The sequence below is a fragment of the Plecotus auritus genome (assembly GCF_963455305.1).
Source record: "Plecotus auritus genome assembly, chromosome: X".
Classification (NCBI taxonomy): Eukaryota; Metazoa; Chordata; class Mammalia; order Chiroptera; family Vespertilionidae; genus Plecotus; species Plecotus auritus.
The window spans coordinates 14,953,973-14,976,815 of NC_137784.1; positions in this window are offsets into that span (position 1 = coordinate 14,953,973).

A 22,843-nucleotide genomic window follows, 5' to 3' on the forward strand; every position below is an offset into this window, starting at 1 on the left:
AAAAGGTGCTATAATAATATGTAAGCATGACTATAACAGCATACATTATAATCATATATATTTACACTTGTCCAATTTTTTATCATGATAAATTCCTTGAAGTAGAATTTTTGTTTCATAGGGTATTAACAATTTTAAGGTTTGCATGATTTTCTCTATGATTATTTTCTTTAAAAATAAAGAACACAAAGTATAGCATATGTGCTTCATTAAAGTTATGAAAACATGATACAGTTGTCTAGAATAGTGTTTATCCTCTGAGGTTGCCATGATGATGCCAGTGTCTTAGTATATCAGCACAATGATCAAATGTTCAGGTAAGGACTGAAAAACAGTGGTTTTAAGAACCTTTTCCAGAAGGTTAACTAGGCTTTAAAACAAAAGACAAAATTAATTGACATGTTTTAAACATTTCAATGTATATTTCATGGAAGACATCATTATTGGTACACTTCCATTCTAAACAATATCCTTTAATTCCTCCTTGCTATAATATCAGGGAAGCATCCCTGTTTTTAAAGTTATTCCATAATCATTCTGAAATGCCTATAATACATTTTATTAAGAAAAAGTGTTTATAAAACACTAGTGGCCTGGTGCACGAATCCGTGCACATTGAAAGGAAATTAATTCGAAGAAATATTTTAATATCACTATTTGTCCTTTCTCTATAACAGAAGTGTCAATCAAATTCACAATCGATGACAGATCGAAACATACATGTGTGATTGGTGCCAGCAAGAGCTTTATATGTATCGCTCATGCACGAGTCAACTGAGCCTTTTATAGATATAGAATAAACTTGCTTAATTAGACCTGCTTTCTGATTTAGCTGAACTTTTTCCAGCCCAGTGAAGCACCCCAACTTCTCTTTCAGGTAATTGTCAGCAACACAGCAGTAAATATCAACACAAAGCAGATTATTGTAGATCACGCAGGGAGAACAAAGGGTAAGATATTTAATTGCAGCAGTGTTTGACTACATTCTGCACAGTGAGAAAACCTGAAGTCATTTTCAAGGTCTATTATTTCTTACTTCTTTTCAGTTGGGTCAAGTTTCTAAGCTTTCTAAATCTCCTTTTTCTGGCTAATGACAAGAAAATAGGATTCCATCAAGTCTCCTATCTACCAACTCCAGGACTTCTGTGAGGATCAAATGAGATGAGGCACGGAAAATGCTTCACAAACATTTGGTTAAAGTGTAAAATGTGCCGAAACCGGTTTGGCTCAGTGGATAGAGCATCTGCCTGCAGACTAAAGGGTCCCGGGTTTTATTCCGGTCAAGGGCATGTACCTTGGTTGCGGGCACATCCCCAGTGGGGGGTGTGCAGGAGGCAGCTGATCGATGTTTCTCTCTCATCGATGTTTCTAGCTCTCTATCCCTCTCCCTTCCTCTCTGTAAAGTATCAATAAAATATATTTTTTTAAAAAAGTGTAAAATGTTTCCACCTGGCTATAAAGCAAGTCGTGTTCCTGGGCTGAAGAAACCCCAAGGAGGCTAGTCGCTAGGTAGAGGAAGCCAGGCGTTGCTATGTGACATCATTACCCAGTGCCCACAGCCACCGTTTCTGGGCTGGGCTGTGGGCTGCATTTTGCGCCACGGGTTCTCAGCAGCATTGGCTGAGATTTGGTGGGCTGTCACTCTGGGGTGGTGGCAGGGCCTGTGTCCCACTTGGGGGAAGCCGAGTGTTGCTTTGTGGGCGCCAGGTCCACGGTGCTGTTTCTCTGTAAATGGCCAGTATGCATCATGGCAGCTCCTGCATTGAGCGTCTGCCCCCTGGTGGCCAGTGCACATCATAGCTACTGGTTGGATGAACACTTAGCATATTAGCCTTTTATATATATAGATAACTACACTATAATTATAAATAAAATAGCATGACATGAGCTTGTTCTTTAGTGTATCTGATTTTCTGAATAACTGTGGAAACTTTAGAATAAAATTTGTTTGCTGTAAAATAATGTTTAACCTACTTACAAGATGTACTTTTATTATATACTAGAGGCCCGTTGCACGATATTCGTGCAAGAATGGGCCTTCCTTCCCCTGGCTTCGCTCATGGCCGGCCAGGAGCCGCCAAAACCCCGCTCCCAGGCCGCCCAGGAGCCGGCAAGTCCTCACTCCCGGCCAGAGCACCACTCCTGTAGCTCCCTCCCCCTGCCCCCTCATGGCAGGTGTCCTGCCCCGCACGGCCACTACGCACCTGCATATGCAAATTAACCAGCCATCTTTGCCGGGTTAATTTGCATATTCACTCCTGATTGGCCATAGGCGTAGCAGAGATGTGGTCAATTAGCATGTTACTCTCTTATTAGGTAGATATACACTGAGTATCTGGTATCTGGGATTTATTTATCTACTATAATTGAAACTTTGTAGTCTTGAGTGGAGGCCTGGGCCAGCCAGGGTGTGTGGAAAGCTTGGCTTCCTCCATCACCAGGGGCAACCCAAGCCTCCTGCTCGCTCCATGGCCACAGCCATCTAGGTTGGGTTAATTTGCATACTTGCTCCTGATTGGCTGGTGGGTGTGGCTTGTGGGTGTAGTGGAGTGATAGTTAATTTGCATATTACTCTTTTATTACATAGGATGATTTTTAAGAGCCTAATTAATTAATTAATTCACATTTTTGTTAAATTTTCTTGCTCTGAACATGTAAATTCTGTGTCATTTAAAGGAAAATAAATGACTGATTATATAAAATTAACAAACACAAGGTTCATGGTAAGGAACCAAGCTACACCAAAATAAAAAGGCAAATTTGAGAAAAGTCTGATTTCATATGAGAGTTAAAAACACTTATCATTGAATAATTTTCTTTCTGATTACAGATTATAGTAAGGAATCAGCTACAATCAATAATATGTATAAAACATTATTCCACCTATTTTAACTCAACATGATACAATGAAAACATGAGAATTATATGGATCCTGAAATTGAGCTTGATGATCTTTCAGGATGTTCAACACTCCCTGATTTCTGAACAGGGTCATACTGGGAGAGATACACACTGAATCCTGTCAGAGGTATAACTGCTTGTCTCCAATTTCTCTAGTTTATAGCACTGTTTGTTCCATATTGTATGGATTTATGTTGGAAACTGTAGATTTTGAAACACTCAGTTCCTTATATAGGAACTGGTTGCCAAGTAACATCAAAAAGATTCCAGTGCCAAAAAACATTCAATCTTCACAAAGAATTAATTTTTGCCTTATAAGACTTAATAGATTCTCTACCGAGTTGCACAAAAACATGATTTGGGAGAGACAGCCCTGAAAATAATAAGGGATTTATTATTGTTATTGCTGGGTGTGAAAACTACTCTAGGGATACATGCAGTGAAGAAACCTTTAGGATTCCTTTTTGTAGCACCGGCTCTCTTCAATTCTACTTTCCTGTGGCTCCACTATTGTTAGACATTGTAAAAAAAAAAATCATAAAGAAAAATGAAAGCTAGGCAAAAAAAAAAAGGCAAACATCTAAGATCATAACTGGAAAATTTAAGATTAAGAAGTTACTAAAATAAAGATAATATAAAATTAAAACAAAGTTAACAAATGAAAGGTCAAAGTAAGAGCTACACAACTTGAAACATAAAATGGTGACTTTCAAATGATATTTCAAAATCTGCAATTTAAGGTAGAATGCCATAAATAGAGATATAGTTAGAAACACATCATAAAAGAACAATTTCTTACAGGTATAGCCATAAGAAAGTAAGGGTTTGGCTTCAAGGTAATAAGGTTTTAAGATAAGGGATATTACTAAAAAAGGTAGAGTTATACAATTTACAATATTAAAATAGCAAACTGAGGATAATTATAAATAAATATTGCCCTGGCCCGGTGGCCCAGTCAGATGGAGCATCATCCCATACATCAAAAGGTGGTGGGTTCCATTCCTGATCAGGGCACATACCTAGGTTGCAGGTTCAATTCCTAGTCAGGGCACATGCGGGATACAGCCTATCAATGTTTCTCTCATATTGATATGTTTCCCTCTCTTTCTCTCTCTTCCTCTCCCTCTCCCTTCTCTCTCTAGAAATCAATGAAAACATATCATCTAGTGAGGATTAAAAATAGATAGATAGATGATAGATAGATAGATAGATAGATAGATACATACATACATACATACATACATACATACATACATACATACATAAAAGGAGACCCAGCTGTGGGATGACTAGTGGTAGGAGTCCTCAGCATGCTGCTCTGGATGAACATACTATAGCTCCCCTGGCCATGAGGGAGCATCTTCTAGCAGAGAGCCCAATAGAAAGTAGCACCCTGGGAGACCATGTCATTTGAGAAAATCCTTCAAAGTTCAGGATTCTAAAGCCCCCTGCCCGGCTCTTCATAAGCTTCTGGATCTTTCACCGAAGTCAAGTATCTGATACCGGGTATTAGATATATTGCAAACTAATACATGAATAATTTGCTTTTTTGGAACTCAAGTTTTCTCATCTTAGGATGTGTTGTTTTGACACACTTCCTTAGTCTTTTGTTTATTCATTCTGATATTTCAAATTTAAAATTACATGGATTTTTATTTATAACTTCTTTGATTATCTGAATCCTTTTTCTTGTGTTTAAATCTTGTTTCCTAAATGACATTAGCATAATTACTTATTTACTTCATCCCATTACTATTTTATACCTATATACCGTAGTTTTAAAATAGCAATTCACAAAATTACTAATAATAAGCCTTCTAAACACAGTTTAAAATTTATTTGCAATTATTTTTCCATCTAGAAATATAGAGCCAAAATACTGTTTTAAAGTCACTTGAAATCATTCTTCTCATTATGGTTATGCCACCAAATAGACAGATATTTGAGCTCACTTGTTTCAGTTTGGTTTTTCTTTTTAGATTGGACTTTTTCCTTCCTGACTTAACTTTGTTTTATTATTATGATAACCACTTACATGGTTCCAAGGTCAATGTAAAGTCAGAGAGATCTAACTTCTAATTCTGTCTCCTCTGCCATCTTCTCTTCATCACCCATACACAACTACTATTTTTTTTTTGGCTTATTCTTCTGTTGTTTCTTTTAAAATACAGTCATTATTGGTGTGTAAAAATGCCATTGATTTCTGGGTGTTAATTTTGTATCCTGCTACATTGCTGAATTCATTTATTAAACTTAATAGATTTTGATGGAGACTTTAGGATTTTCTATGTACAATATCATGTCATCTGCAAATAATGACAGTTTTACTTTCTCCTTTCCAATTTGGATGCCTTTTATATTTTTCTTCCTGTCTGATTGCTATGGCTAGGACTTCCAGTACTGTGTTGAATTAAGAGTGGTGAAAGTGGGCATCCCTGTCTTGTTCCTGTTCTTAGGGGAAATGCTTTAGTTTTTGCCCAATGACTATGATGTTGGCTGTAAATTTGTCATATATGGCTTTTATTATATTGAGATACTATCCCTCTATTCCCACTTTGCTGAGAGTTTTTATCAAAAAGGGTGCTGGATTTTGTCTAATACTTTTTCTGCATCAATTGATACGATCATGAGGTTTTTGTCTTGCAATCTGTTTATGTGATGTATCACATTTATTGATTTGTGAATATTGTACCTGCCTTGAAACTCCAGAATAAATCCCACTTGGTCATGTTGTATGATCTTTTTCATGTATTGCTGGATCCGATTTGCTAATATTTTGTTGAGGATTTTAGCATCTCTCAGAAAGTGAAACTAAAAAAACAATCTCATTTACCATTTCAACAAAAAATTTAAGATACTTAGGTATAAACTTAACCAAGGAGGTAAAAGATCTGAACTAGGAAAACTAAAGGATAGAGATAGAGGAAGATATAAACAAGTGGAAGAATACACCATGTTCATGGATTGGTAGATTCAATGTCATTAAATTGTCCCTACTACCCAAAGCAATCTATAGATTCAATGCAATCCATATTAAAATACCAATGACATATTTCACAGATCTAGAAGAAATACTCCAAAAATTTACATGGAACCAAAAAAAAGACCCCGAAAAGCCCCAGCAATCTTGAGAAGGAAGAACAAAGTTGGAGGAACCATAATACCAAATATCAAATTATATTGCAAAGTCACTGTAATAAAAAGAGCCTGAGACTGGCACAAGAACGGGCATATAGATAAATGGAACAAAACAGAGACCTCAGAAATCGACCCAAGCCATAACATTCAATATTTGACAAAGGAGGCAACAGCATACAATGGAATAAAGACAGTCTCTTCAGTAAATGGTGCTTGGAAAATTGGTCAGGTACACACAAAAATAATGAACTAGACCAACTTACACCATACACAAAAATAAAATTAAAATGGATAAAACACTTAAATGTAAGTCTTGAAACCATAAAAATCTTGGAAGAAAACTTAGATAGCAAAATCTCAGGCATCCCTCGAAGCAGTATGTTTGAGGATAAATCTCTTAAGGCAGTGGTCGGCAAACTGCGGCTCGTGAGCCACATGCGGCTATTTGGCCCCTTGAGTGTGGCTCTTCCACAAAATACCACGGCCTGGGCGAGTCTATTTTGAAGAAGTGGCATTAGAAGAAGTTTAAGTTTAAAAAATTTGGCTCTCAAAAGAAATTTCGATCGTTGTACTGTTGATATTTGGCTCTGTTGACTAATGAGTTTGCCGACCACTGTCTTAAGGCAAGGGAAACAAAGGGAAAAATAAACAGATGGGACTACATCAAACTAAACAGCTTCTGCACAGCAAAAGAAACCACCAACAAAATGAAAATGGAGCCCACTGCTTAGGAGAACATATTTGCCAATGATATATCTGATAAGGGGTTAATTTTCAAAATATATAAGGAACTCATACAACTTAACAAAGGAAGACAAACAATCCAATTTAAAAATGGGCAAAGGACCTAAATAAACACTTCTCTAAAGTGGACATATATGTGGATTTTAAAAACATATATTTTTATTGATTTCAGAGAGGAAGGGAGAGGAAGAAAGAGATAGAAACATCAATGAAAAGAGAGAATCGTTCATCTGCTGCCTCCTACAGGCCCCCACCAGGGATCAAAGCCTCATGTGCCCTGACTGAGAAGGAACTGTGACCTCTTGGCTCATGGGTCAACCAGGGGTCCTCAAACTTTTTAAACAGGGGGCCAGTTCACTGTCCCTCAGACCGTTGGAGGGCCGGACTATAGTTTTAAAAAAAAACTATGAACAAATTCCTATGCGCACTGCGGGCCCGGGACGAGTCGGCTGCTAAGCAGGACAGGCAGCGGCACCCGGCGGGCCAGATAAATGTACTCGGCGGGCCGCATGTGGCCCTTGGGCCGTAGTTTGAGGACCCCTGAAAGCAACAATAGCCAGGCTCTAGTCCTTTTCTTGTTGCAGAGCTAGGAAATGTTTTTGTTGTTGTTGTTAAGACAATATAGATCACATAGTCACACAGATCAATCCAACTCAAATTTACCATAAAGTATTTTTATGTCATCAAACTTACATATGCTTCTCCCTTTTCTCCTGACAGATATCTGAGTTCTGAATAACATCAACATAATTATTAATTTGCTCTTGTAACCACATAGAAACTTTATTTCTTTAATATGTCCTTTCCCTGTTATTCAAATTGGCCTCATTCAGCACCTGACTCACCTGCCTCCTTCTCCCTTGCATGTGCTCTCCCTTAATCATTAAGCCCTCAGGACAATGAGGTTCTGGTTGGCATCAAATAATCTTAGGAACAAGCCTCAGCTCTGTTGACCTCAGAGACAGAGTTTTGGTCAAACTAGAGATAACATCTAGGCCTCAGTTATGTTTCAGCTCCAGGTCCGGCAAAGTGGAGAAACCAGAAGAAGCCATGCCATGGCAGATCAGATACACTGATCAGCTACCCACTACCCTAGCACCAATCAACAAGTAGAGACCAGGTCCCTGACAATGACCCTAACTCCTCTGTGACCATGATTAATGGTTTTCCCCTATAGAACCCATTCCCCGGAAGCCACTGGAGAGCCAGGTCTTTGGGCATTAGCTCACCTGTGACTCTGGCCATGGGCCACTTCCTAAAAACAAGCCCTTACTTTCTTTGCTGCAAGCTCCTGTTCATCTCTTATTGGGCTTTGATGTGGGCAGGCCAGCAGACCCCTTTATTAAGTAACAATTTATCCCGCAGCACTACACAACAGTTTCAGAATAATAGTACAAACATTATCACCAACACTGTTACATTCATTTTTTCATTTTGTTTTGATGCCTATAGATTGCCTTTGAAATAATTCTTTATACCTACAGAATATTTACATGGTTCCAAAGTCAAAACTTGGATTTAAGTTAAAATTTAATCTTTGTAAGAAAGTTGTGGATCAAGACTTGGAAATATTCATATTAGGCAGTATGAGGAGAAAGTAGAATAATTTAAAATATTTCATTGAACTGGCCAAAATAGAATAATGACAGGCCACTTTTTATGAACATGAGAAAAGAATGTGCCAAAGGGAATGGTTATTAATGCCAAAGTCAACAGAAAATCTTGGTAAAAGTTGACAGAGGTAAAGCTATTGGATTTCTCAATAATGAGACTTGTTAAATTTCAAAGAGGTAAGTTTCTTTGACGGAGAAAAGCAGAGTTCCAAAGAGTAAGAAGGGATTGAGTGGAAAGGAAATGGAGAAAGTATAAAAACCTTCTTGTGATGCTGTCTGTTTGAAATGTGAGAACAAAAAACTCACAGGGATGTTACTAGCTTGAGAAATACAATAAAATGGAGAGTCTTTATTTCCCCAATAAGGAAAATCTGGAAGTCAAAGAAAAAGCTACCAGAAGGAGAAGCTAGAAAGAGGATAGGTAAATGCTGTAACAAATCTCTCAAGAGTCAGGAAGGGATGAATTTAAGGATAAACGACAGCTAGCAATTCAGCCTCCATGCACAGTGAGACCAGGCCACTAAGTGAGAATTATGGGACATTCAGCTTATTCCAAGGAAGCTTGTAATAAATACAGACTATGCACTCTTTCTATACCAATATTGAATTCTTCCACAGAGGCTGATCTTTTATCTTTTTTTTATTGTTTTAGATTTTTAAAAATTATTTTTTCATTATAACTGACATAATATTACACTGCTTTCAGGTGTACAACATAGTGATCACAGGCTGATCTTATTTTTGACTCAGTGAGATTCCTACAAACAAACAAACAAACAAATCCCATGTCAAGCTTATTTCTCCGGAGTTAGGACTCCCTCAGAAACAAAAATCAACTCAAACCACTGCTACTTTATTCAAGTAGACTGGTGCACAGCCCACACTTTCTAGTCCACTGCTAATATACTGGAGAATGGCTGCGCCTGATTATTTTGAAAGCTTTGAAACCAGATGAACCATGTTCACATCTTTGTTATCCTTGATCACTGCCTATGTTGTTCAATCCTTGGATCATTCAAATTCTATCTCACTCTTATTTCCATATTGCTCCATGCCTACCTTGCACATTTCTTCTTCTGAATCCTTCCTACTGTGTCCTCTGGGGACTCCTATTTCAGGGCAAACTGTCTGTCTTATATCCTCTACTTCTTTATCAGATGTTCCTCCTACCTCCTGGCCTTAATCTGTATTCACCATTGCTATTTCTAAACCATTATTTTTTTTCCTGTTTCTGACAACTGTTCTTTTGAGGCATATGCTGTCCCATTGCATCTGTCATTCATTAACATCTCATCTTGTGTCAACTTTTCAGCTTGGTTGGTCAGTAACTTGACAGGATCGGGAAGAAAAAAAAAAGGACATACAGCAGATACATTGATGAGGAAGAGCATGGAGTACTACCTTGTGGGCAGAATTATACCAGACACGGGGAAGGTGGATTGAGGGGGTAGGCAAAATGTGTGAACCGCATTAAATCCTTTTATAAGAGACAAGGTATGTGGTATGTTGGAGCTGGCTCATACAAGTTCACAAGAGCTGCTTGCTAAATTTTCAGACATTTTGCAAGGCATTACTTCAGTAGCTTGAAACAGGGCATTATGGGAATACTTATACCATGGAAATCTATAAATGTTACTCATCAGGATTCTTTTTTTCTGAGAGCCAGTTCTTAAATATTTACCAGCACACCACTGAGTAAGTGGAAGGAAGGAAAATGAAATATGAGTGCAAGTAAGGCCAGAAACATTGAAGACAAATTTTACCTAATTCAAAATTTGCCTAGTACCAATATTACCCTAAAAACTGAGGCCAAGAAACAAAAATAAGGAGGATTTAAATGGTAGAGTGGCAGGATTAGAGACAGATTCCAAATGAAAACAATAGGCAAATATCCTTCTTCTATTTTAACAATCAGGTTTCATCTTTAACAATATGGCTGAATCATAGCTGTAAGAAAATGAATGGAGATGATATTGACAAGTTCTCCTATATAATTGGGTACTCATGTTGATCTTAGTAGACAGTATTTATTTATTCTATGTTTAATTAGGCTACTGGGTAAGCTTCAGTCTTCAGAAATTTAGATGGTTTAATAACCTAGAAATCAACAAGAATAATGCGAATATATTTGATAATGGCTCATAGGAGCATCTACATAGTGAAAATAAAAAGGATGGAGTTGGTATCCTGTCTTTCCTTACCGACTAAAAGATATCATGCAAGTCACATCACCTCTCTGAACTCATTTCCTAAGCTATGCTAGGACAATAGAAATACCCATCTCTTAGAGGAGTTGTGAAAATTACTGAAGATGATGTTTAAAACATCGAGTCTAGTGCCTTACTCATAGTAGATACTAAAATGTTCAGGTCCCACTTCATCTATGTTCCTAAGCTTTTCTTTTCCATGAGGTAAGGCTATATACATATTCTTGAGAAGATGAAAATGTGAAGTCAGTATTTCTCTTTTTTCACACCATTGGAAAGCTCTAATCCAGAGGTGGCAAACTTTCTTTCAAGGGCTACAGAGTAGATATTTTAGGTTTTGTTGTCCCTATAGTCTCTGTCCTAACCACTCAACTCTGCCGCTGCAGTGCAAAAGCAGCCATGGACAAGACCAGGGGTCCTCAAACTTTTTAAATAGGGGGCCAGTTCACTGTCCCTCAGACTGTTGGAGGGCCGGACTATAGTTTAAAAAAAAAAACTATGAACAAATTCCTATGCACACTGCGGGCCCGGGACGAGTCGGCTGCTAAGCAGGACAGGCAGCGGCACCCGGCGGGCCAGATAAATGTCCTTGGCGGGCCGCATGTGGCCTGCGGGCCGTAGTTTGAGGACGCCTGGACAAGACAAACAAACATGTGTGGCTGTACTCTAATAAAATTTTACTTATGAACACTGAAATTTAAATTTCAAGTAATTTTGACATGTTATGAATATTATTTTGATTTTTCCACCAATTACAATGTAGCAATCATTCTTAGCTCACAGATCATATAAAAACACGTAGAAGGCTGGATTTTGCCTGTAGGCTGTAGCTGGCAAACACCTACTTTTATCTTATACTTCAGGAATAAACTAGGAGAGGCCAGTAGTTTTGAGACATATTTTAAAATCTTGAAATCCTTTGTTTAAAGAAAATCTCGCATGACAACCACTTGTTACCAGGGTTTCTGTGAGGATAGAAATATAGTCTCCCTCCCTCTCCCTCAAGAAGCTACCCTTCCACCAGCACTCACATACACACAAAGACACACAAGCTCCGGAAGGGATTTGATAGGACACTTTGCTGGAAGTCTTACCTGAAACAGCAAAAAGAAATACTGACAATATTGAATTATTTGACCCCCTCTGAGGCAAACAAAATTCAGATATGAAAAAGGCAGTGAACAGTACTGAAAAGAGACTTCCAAACACTACACATCCTTCAAGGTGGTCCTTTTTTTTGCCACATTAGGTTTATTTATTCTTCCAGACACTTGTCTCTCCATCGAATCTTTCTTTCATTTGATGAGCATCTCTGTAACTTTAACATTGTACATTTCTCTCCTGCATGATGGCTTGGTCTTCGCTCTTTTCTTGGCTGTACTAGTCTCTGTTACTAGAATTTGGCATCTGCTTTGGTCCTGGGTAGATGGCATATGTAGTTCTCCGTTACCCTGATATTCCAAATTCCTGACCACAATAGCCAGATCTGAGTTATGAAAAATGCCCTCTAGGCTAATCAATTCAGTGGGAAGAAAATCCATCAAAGCAAAATCCTTGTACAGATATCCATGGAGAGGTATCAAATGTCAGATTACATTGATAAAGGATGTGATGAAGCAAACAAACATTTCATTAAGTCTGCTATATGCCAAGTGCTGTGCTAATCATTCATTCTAGAATTAAGACAAATCTGACAAGCATTTTTAGGAATGGTATAAAGTGTACTCCAATCTTAAGAGAGAAGCGAAAATAAGTGGTTTTTCTAAGTCTTTTACTGTTAGGTAAAGTATGAGTTTTTTCTTCCATGGAGCTCTATAGACACACTTTCTAGCAAGGAAAGATACCTGGAGAAGAAATACACTGAGTGGCCAGATTATTATGATCTCTGAATGCATGAAGATCCCTAGGTGCAGTATAATATATACACTGAGTGGCCAGATTATTATGATCTCTGAAAGCATAATAATCTGGCCACTCAGTGTATATCCTATATAATAAAAAGGCTAATATGCAAATTGTCCCCTCGACCAGGAGTTCGACCAGCAGGCAGGCCGGCCAGCTGCCCATGTCCCCTCCCCCTGGCCAGGCTGCCCGGACCCCCACCCATGCACGAATTCATGCACCAGGCCCCTAAAACACACACACACACACACACACACACACACACTGAGTGGCCAGATTATTATGCGTTCGGAGATCATAATAATCTGGCCACTCAGTATAGATCCAAGCAAAAACTTTTGAAAAGCCACTAAAGGCTTCCACTGAAATCTGGGGAAATCAGACTACTTTTGGTGCAAAAGCAGATATAGACCTTGAAGAAAAAATACACAATATGTTACCAAGCTCATCCTCTATCAATAATGCCAGGTGATAGATGAATAGACTTTCCTGTGCAATAATCCACACCGCATGCATATTTAAGACCTTTTATAATGGGGCAATTCAAGATGCTATCTTTTGGTTAGAAAATAATCAAACCAAGGAAACAAAAACAGACAGACAAAACTTTTAATTCCAGAGTGGTCATGTGCATAACTTCATATGCATACACATAATCTCAGATAATATGTGATAAGTGAAACAAAATAATTGAGCAGTTATATTAAGATCTAGATTTAGCTCCTGTAAAAATGTAAAAAAAATTTTCAAGGCAATATTTCAAAGTAAGTGCTTCTAGTATCTTTCATTATCATCTACCTAGCTGTCCTGAAAAAGAGTACATACGAATTGAGACTTGAGACAATAAGTAAATGACCTGCGTTTTTAAATTAACTACCATGTGTTTGCTTTCCTAGGACTTTTAGACCTACTCTCCCACTTTCCCCACACTGCTTTATGTCCTGGGGGGAAAGACTATTATGGACTATATCACATGAGTTTCCTTTCCCTTTGACTTTCAGTTGGGTACAATCAATGGAAAGAACCTATTGTCGATCAGCAAGGAGTGAGGTGAAGTTATTTATTTCACTGGCATCCTTCCTTGTTTGACAAAATTAATAGGGTTCCGTTTCTCTCCTGAAGACGATGACTCTTCTGTTCCAGTAACCATTCTCTGCCCCAATACCTTCAGGCCAAGTAGTGGTCATGGCTCCCTACAGTTGCTAGTTTAGGATTCTTTATTGTGCCTTGTTAATTTCCCTTAACCCTGCTCACATATTTGCAGGTGGTTCCTTCATTAAGCTCTCCTCAATGATCCCATTAGAGCATATCATTTATCTCCTGTGCTGACCCTTAGTGATAATGCCCCTATTTTTTCACTATTCCTTATAATTGAACAAAGAGGGTCTTACTCATTGTTTTTGAGACAACATTGTATATTGATATCCTTTACTATACACCTGTTGCAGCAAGTACTAGGGCGTGAAAAGGGCTACCAAGGGGGCAGATAGAGAACTTCAAATGTTACATTTCTCAAGAATGATCATTCAGGGGTATTTTTATTACCATTATTTGTATATCGTACATGTGTATGATATTCTTTGTGCATATAAAATAATTCATCATAAAATGCAAAAGCAAGACATAAAATTATTTGTAGTAAGGCTTTGATTTTATTTGTATATATGCATAGAAATGGTCCTGAAAGGAATTAGAACAAAATAATATTAGTTGCATTAGATCATAAGATTACAGGTGAATATTTTCTTAAATTTTTCAAATTTTCTTTATTAAATATAAATACATTTTCAATATAAATATATTTCCAATAATAAACAGTAAATACTTGGGAAAATGGCCATATCATCAACCAAGTTCTAGAGCAGTTATTGTACTGAATCATTTCTCTGGTAATTGGAAGAAAACGCAAATAAAAGTTCAGACATGTGACTGAAGGCAAAAAGAAGAAAATACCTCATAAACCCATCAATGATTATGTCATAGCAGAAGGATTTCAGGAGACCATTAGAATATGAATTTGCTTATAAAGCTGCCGAAGGTGACCTTAATTGTCTAGTCATGTTCTATTCAGAACCATTATTTGGCTTTTGTTCCTATGAATAGCAGCTACGTGATATAGTCATGTTTACAGGGAGAGTGGCTATTCATTTTCATCTGCAATTTCTCTTTCAGGCTGTTACTCATATTTCTTAGAGTTTACAAAATGTTTGTCCCCTAAGAACTTGCAAAATGAGTAGCAAGTACAAAGACTTCATTTTATATTTTTATTATACACTGAGTGGCCAGATTATTATGATCTCTGAATGCATAATAATCTGGCCACTCAATGTATATCCTATATAATAAAAGGCTAATATGCAAATTGTCCCCTTGACCAGGAGTTTGACCAGCAGGCAGGCAGGCCAACCGCCCATGTCCCCTCCCCCCGGCCAGGCTGGCCGGACCCCACCCATGCACGAATTCGTGCACCGGGCCTCTAATAAATATATATATATATATACACACACACACACATATATATATATGTGTGTGTGTGTATATATATATATATATATATACACACACACACACATATATATATACACACACACACACACACACACACATATATATATGTATATGTATATGTATATGTATATGTATGCACACACACACACACACATACACTGAGTGGCCAGATTATTATGCGTTCAGAGATCATAATAATCTGGCCACTCAGTGTATACACACGCTAACTTAATTCTTACAATGAAGATATCAGCATCATCATTATATACATTTAACAGGTGGGAAACTGAGACAGAGAAATATTAATTAGCCCAAATTTACATAGCTAATGAGCAAGTAGCTGGGATTCAAATTTGGGCCTCTTGCAAACTGTGAGCAAAACCACTGCACTGTTTCATGTACTAACTCCTCAAGGTCCAGCAAGCCTATGTATATATAGGCCATTTTCCCTAGGGCAAAGAAAAACCAGACCCTTTTTCCTATTTGGCACTTACATTCTGAAACTTTTTTTTGATGTTCAATGTCAGGGAGGACGATTCACTTGGCTGTGCTGCAGCCTAGTAACACCAAGTCCTGTTATTAAGATGATATTTAATAACAAACATGGCAATCATTGATTGGAATTTTATTAACTGTCTGTATAAGTGAAGGATACACAATCAAATTTATATATATATGAAAAATTGTGTTTGATAACATCACATTGATTAAATAAACAAAGTCTTGCCAGAATTATTCATTATAACACAGTATACAATTTTGACATTTATATTTGAGTTGGACAGTATGATTTTATAACCTATGGTCTCACTATCATAATCCTTCTCTAGTTAGTATCTCTCAAATGATAGACTAGGCAGAGATCTTTGGTTAGCTTAACTCCTTTCCTTCAATAGCAGCACATGTGTGATCTTTAACTCTTTATACCACTCATTGTTGTGCTAAAGATATTAATAAGTGAGAATTCCAGTCAGTGTTTTCCTGATAGTTTTAGGTACAATATATTTTTTAAAATCTGGCCCCTTAACTTAATTCAATTAAACATTTCCCTTATATATTATGACATGAGATGATGTGAAGCATGCTAGGATAATTATTAATGGACTTAATGTAATTAATTTTGAATAGGGACTCAGGAAGCATTTTATAATAGGCTGCATATATGGCTTCATAAATCATAGAATAACTGATTTGGAAATGGTCTTAAGAATCAGCTAGTCCAAACATTCACCCAGTGCTTAAATCTCTTCTAAAGTATCTCCATCTATTAGTCTCTATTTTATCCTTGAACTGCTCCAGAAAATGACAAGATTTTTTGAAGCAACCCATTTGAATGAAATAGGAGGTACTAGTTTCCATACCTGTATGTATATCAAAATATTATTTCAAATGTATTTATTACCTCTCATTTTAAATACTAGAGGCTTGGTGCACGGATTCATGTACCGGTGGGGTCCCTCAGCCTGGCCTGCAGGGATCAGGCCAAAACTGGCTCTCTGATATCCCCTGAGGGGTCCTGGATTGCGAGAGGGCAGTTCTCAGGTGATACACCCCGGAATCAGGCTCCCTCCTCTCTGGGTCCAGGATGCGGGGTGAAGCAGATTCGGGGCCAAGAGTGCCCCAGCAGCAACCTAACCCACGACCGATTCCACGAAGAATCGGGCTCCTTCTATACTGGTTGGAGCATCTGTCCCCTGGTGGTCATTGCGTATCATAGCTACCAGGTGAATGGTCAAACAGTTGGACCGTCACTTAGGCTTTTATATATAGAGAGATTTTTTATTGTTTCAGAGAGGAAGGAAGGGGGAAAGAGAGAGAAACATCAATGATGAGAGAGAATAATTGATCAGCTGCCTCCTGGACGCCCCCCAATGGGTATTGAGCCTGCAGTCCAGGCCTGTGCCCTGACTGGGAATCAAACCATGACCTCCTGGTTCATAGGTCAACACTGAGCCATGCTGGGCGGGCACTACACCTTATTTTAAACTCAGTATGGTATATATTATCGGAAAAAAAGGGCAGAAAAAATCCTTCTCTAGTTTTCTTACAAATACTCCTTTTAAAAATAAATTCGACAGATCCTGGAGGATTCAGAATTTTCCTCTTATTTGACCCACAAAATGAAATAAATAACAGCAAAAACCCTAGTGTCTTAGGACACACACAAAGATCTAAAACAATACCTCAAATGAAGCATCATTTCATCCTTTAAATTTATTTTGACCACTTTTGTTTCATCCAAGCAAGTCAAGTTAAATAGGCATAGAGCTTCTTGCCAAGATTATGTTCTAAATAAGAGGATACTGTTTAAGAATGACACATGGGAAAACTCACAGTCCTGGTAGAAGAAAACAACCAGAGAATCACTCTCAGCTGTTAAAAGTTAAACCAGTATTGCCCTGCCTGGTTTTCTCAGTGGTTAGAGCGTCAGCCCAAAGACACTCTAATCAAGGGTTTGATTCCCATTAAGGACACATTCCTTGGTTGCAGGCTCAATCCCAGGCCCCAGTCATGGTGTGTGTGGGAGGCAATCAATCAATGTGTCTCTGTGTTTCTTCCTCTCCCTTCCACTCTCTCTAGAAATCAATGAAAAAAAAAAATATCCTCTGAGGATTAACAACAAAAAAGTTAAACCAATATAAAATTGTATGTCAATTATAAATGAAAAATAAACTTCAAAAATAATCTTAAAAAGATCCTATCTAATAAAAGAGAAACATGCAAATTGACCATACCTCTGCTACGCCCACAAGCCATGCCCACAAGCCAATCAGGATCGAGTATGCAAATTAACCCACCCAAGATGGCGGTTAATTTGCATATCCAGGCACAGAGTGAAGACTGAAGACACCGTAGAAGGAAGCCAAGTGCTGCAGAAGGGAGCGAAGCTGCAGAGAAGCAAGCGGGGAGACAGCGAAGGGAGGGAAGCAGGTGGGGCAGGAAGCAGGTGGGGCTGTGGAGAAGGGAGGGAAGCAGGCGGGATGGCGGAGAAGGCTGCAGGAAGCCCTATTCTTGCAGGAATCTTTCTGCAACAGGCCTCTACTTTTTAAATAAAGAGTTAACAGGACAACTGTTAAGTTTTCTGTGGCAAAAAAAAAGTTTCATGGAGAAGTGACTTAGGAATCCTTTTACTCCAGCTATAAAGGGTGTTTGGTAAATCTTGGAGAACAAAATACCTTCCTACATTTTAGAGAGGCATGGCTTTGGGACTTAAAAGCCTCTTAGTTTTTAAGATCCCCTGGCACAAGCCCCTAGCACAGACTCATTATAATGTAAAGTCTTAGTGAAGAGGTGACTGGTCTGTAATGAGATAGCAGGGATCTCAGATGCTGCAATATACAGAAAAGGGAAAAGAGAGTTAAACGAAAAATAAACTGCACTCCCTGCTCAATTTTCCAAGGGCTAGCCCTTTCAAGGTACTTTACCTTATTTATTCTTCCCTTTGGTTTATTTTAAAAGTCTTCTTATAGGCCTACCTAAAGGCCAGAGCAAAGATTGTCACGCTCTTTTCTTGAACCAAATGAATGGAACTGAAACCCTTTTCATGAATCAAATATCAGTGTTTCAATCTTGGAAGATATTTAGCAAAATCTATAGCCAACCATTAATAGTTTTAAAGATAAGAGCTCTTTCTTACTTAGTATTATGCCAGGCACATATTAGGCGCTTTATAAAAGTACTTTACTGAGAATAGCTAAAGAGCATTTCTAATGATAAAGACACAGTGAGTCATTCTAGCTACTTCACAGTTTGAAGAATTAAGTAAGAGTCATTTAGATGGAATCAATTTCTCTATATACTTTCACTTTCTAAATTGGCAAGAGAATCTGAGATAAAGAACAGGCTTCAAAATGACTACATTAAAAGAAAAAAGCTGTTTATTTTACACTCAGTTATAAATATTATAAATAAAATTTTCATCTAAAAGCTGAAAGACTTATGTTACTTAAGTGCTCAGGATAATAAAACGTAAAGTGTGTTCAATTACTAAAATTGGGGAGCTAGAGAGAAGTAACCAGTAAAAAAAGACTTAATGATAAAGTGCTGTAATACCATAATGAAAATATGTAGGCTTTTCTAGGTTATAAAACCTTAAGTGAATCCAAACTTTCAAGCACAAAGAAATAAAGTATCAAGTAATCTTATATTACACTAGAGGACTGGTGCACGAAATCCGTGCACGGGGCGGCGGGGGGAGGGGAGTTCCCTCAGCCCAGCCTGCACCCTCTCCAATCTGGGAGCCCTCGAGGGATGTCCAACTGCCCGGTAGGATCAGGCCTAAAGGGGCAGTTGGACATCCCTATCACAATCCAGGATGGCTGGCTCCCAACTGCTTGCCTGCCTGCCTTCCTGATTGCCCCTAACCGCTTCTGCCTGCCAGCCTGATCACCCCCTAACCACTCCCCTGCCAGCCTGATTGATTCCTAACTGCTCCCCTGCCAGCCTGCTCACCCCTAACTGCCCTCCCCTGCAGGCCCGGTCACCCCTAACTGTCCTCCCCTGCAGGCCTGGGTCCCCCCATCTGCCCTTCCCTGCAGGCCCAGTCGCCCCCAACTTCCCTCCTCTGCCGGCCTGGTCACCCCTAACTGCCCTCCCCTGCAGGCCTGGTTGCCCTCAACTTCCTTCCTCTGCCGGCTTGGTCACCCCTAACTGCCCTCCTCTGCAGGCTTGATCGCCCCCAACTGCCCTCCCTTGCAGGCCTGGTCCCTCCCAACTGTCCTCCCCTGCTGGCCTGATCACCCCCAACTGCCTTCCCTTGCAGGCCTGGTCCCTCCCAACTACCCTCCCCTGCTGGCCATCTTGTGGTGGCCATCTTGTGTCCACATGGGGGCAGGATCTTTGACCACATGGGGGCAGCCATCTTGTGTGTTGGAGTGATGGTCAATTTGCATATTATTCTTTTATTAGATAGGATTGACCAGAAAGAAAAGCATGAATAAGCCATTAAAATGAGTTGGGTTTTGTTTTTATCATTGTCTTATTCTGGGGTTCTCCAAAATCAGAGTCTGAGACAAAGGCCGCCTTGTGTCTAAAGGTTAAGGGCTGCTGTAGGCCTCTGCCATTCCAGAATCCCCTTCTTTTCCCCACTGGCATTAGGAAGTCCAATTCATTGGCAATATCTCTTTTGCCAACCGTGGCCTTCAGTGGATACCAGTGAGCCTCTCACAGATGTCATTGCTCAATGTCAGGACATTTCTTATTACTGTAGTGAAGGAACTATCCTATGACTCTTCTGGGGAACATGGTCAAGCGGTGGGTTCACTGGTCTCACAAAATAAATCCATTCTAACATGCCATCTCCCTGTCTTCTGTTCCATGCCTCACTATTATGCCCAGGTATTCTTGCATTACTACCTCATTTACTGCAGGCCATTATTGGTCAAAGCTTCAAAAAGCCATATTAGAGTATATTAGAAAACTATAAGGTGTCTTTGCTAATATTTTGAAAACCAAATCACTGGTGAGTGCTTGTATGTCAATGATTCCCTGGTTCAATATCCTCATTTTTCACCCCCACATTAGTTCCCCTGGTCTCTGCCAATATTAGTCACCCAGTCCTGCAATTCCTACAGGGTGTAAGCTTTTTGCTCACACAAGAGGGACTTTGTTTCTATACCTGGACTGAGCTATAACCTGACCTTCATTCCTAGTCAGGAAGTATGAGAGTGGCAGGAGCAGTTTTTGAGTAAAACATACATTATATTCAAGTTACTAGCTTTAGATGAGGTCTTTCCAGGGTATCAGAGCAAGAGGAACTTCTCGCTTCCAGCAAAAAGCAGGGATCTAATTCTACTAGTTGGAAAGGTTTAGTGGGATCTGGGGTTCAATATTCTCAGAGGCTGATCCATCATATGTGTCCATCCAAGTGCCATGGTCACACTCATTTCCCCTCAGAGTACTAACTTTTATATAGGAGACCTGTCAAGGCTGTGCTTTCGATTTTCTTTGCATCTCTGCCATCTTTAAAATTAGATCTTGGGTCTGATTTCTAGCATGGTCTTCTCAGAAGCTGCAGGTGATATGGTCCTCCTTATTTGATTCCATAGAGACTCTCTGACTCACAATGTTTCTTGAGTTGGTAGATAGTTGACTTGACACTATCATTTTTTAACATAGTTCTGAATTACATTAACTATTCACCTTTAGTATATCATTATAATTACCATTTGCCCCCATACTTTTCCTGTGATATTTCTGTCACAAGACCAAATATTTCACCTTCCACCTCCATCTTGTCCCAATCCACAACAGGTCAACATCTTACTAATTGTGATGCTTCTAGAAGCAAGCTGAAAATTATCATTAGTCTACTTTGGCACCACTTCTTTTAGCTTTGTTCCCTAAAAGCAGAATCTGAGAGAAAGACTTATGTTCAAATAGTTCATTTGGCCCTAACTGGTTTGGCTCAGTGGATAGAGCGTCAGCCTTTGGACTGAAAGGTCCCAGGTTCGATTCCGGTCAAGGGCATGTACCTTGGTTGCGGGCATATCCCCAGTGGGGGGTGTGCAGGAGGCAGCTGATCGATGTTTCTCTCTCATCGATGTTTCTAACTCTCTATCCCTCTCCCTTCCTCTCTGTAAAAAATCAATAAAATATATTTAAAAAAAAAACCTACCTTTTAAAAACAAAACAAAACAAAACAAACAAACAAAAAAACACACCAAATAGTTCATTTGATAATGTAATCATGGAGCAGTGGTTAAATGACAGATGAGTGTCCCTCTCCTGGCAAAAAAAGGCAAGCCAGTACAGAGATGCATTATCAAGTTGGTAACCAGTAGTGACTGGAACTTGAGCCCAATGGAGCTGCTGAGAATCCTCATGAAATCCATCTCAGAAGCTTCCTTTTGAGGATGAAAAGAAGAAGAAATTATAATTGGTTCCTGCCTGCCCTTCTTTCATGTGGTTCTACTGGTCAAGGCATTCTGGATTGTATATTCATGAGGGCTGAGCAGTTTCCTGTGGTGGACTGTCACTTGCTATGGTTTCAGAGAAGCCCCAGGGCAGGAAGCAAGCCTGAGGCAAGGCACAGTCAGGTTATATCTGTCAGACTATTTGAAGCCCCTGCTGACTTGGTCACCAGAGCAGTGACTGGAGTGTGTGGCAGGCTGAGAGGATCTGAGGTGGATATAAGTGGTGTCTGATATAATTGCCAGCCACAAAAAAAAACACATTTATTGTGAGTTCTTCATTTACGCAGCACTATGGTAAGCACAGGGGAGGTATGTTCTACTAACCTATCTGAGATTTACAATCTGGTTTGGGGGTGGTCAGGATATACATATGTGAATATAATAACTATATTTTGTAACTGTATCATGTATATAGATATATTTGTGTGTGAGTAAAGATTATAGAGGTAATTCATTTTTCTGGAATGTACAAATATTATTCTGGATAAAAAATGATCATTTTATTGTTCAAAAACGTGTATTCCATTGTTTTGGTTACATGTAAAACTGGTTTTACTCAATATTGTTTTGGATTACTGCATAAACCATATTCGTGAAAAAACAACCATATGGTAAAATGCCCTTGAATGATATTGAGGACAATTTGTTTGATATCCTATAATGACCCCATTATTAGAACCCTGCAAAGAATATGTCTCTTAATGCTCACATCATGAAAATATAGGCTTTCCTGGACCCAGCCTCTAAAAAAATATTATCAAACTGTAAATCTTTCAAATAATGCCATTCTCTTTGCTTTGGCCACTGGGAAGCTTAGAGACAAAAAAAATGGGATTTTATAATAGGCATTTCTGTAAAGTAACTGTACGTTCTAGTTTCATTTTATTTGTCCACACATACATCCCTTTCCTTTGAT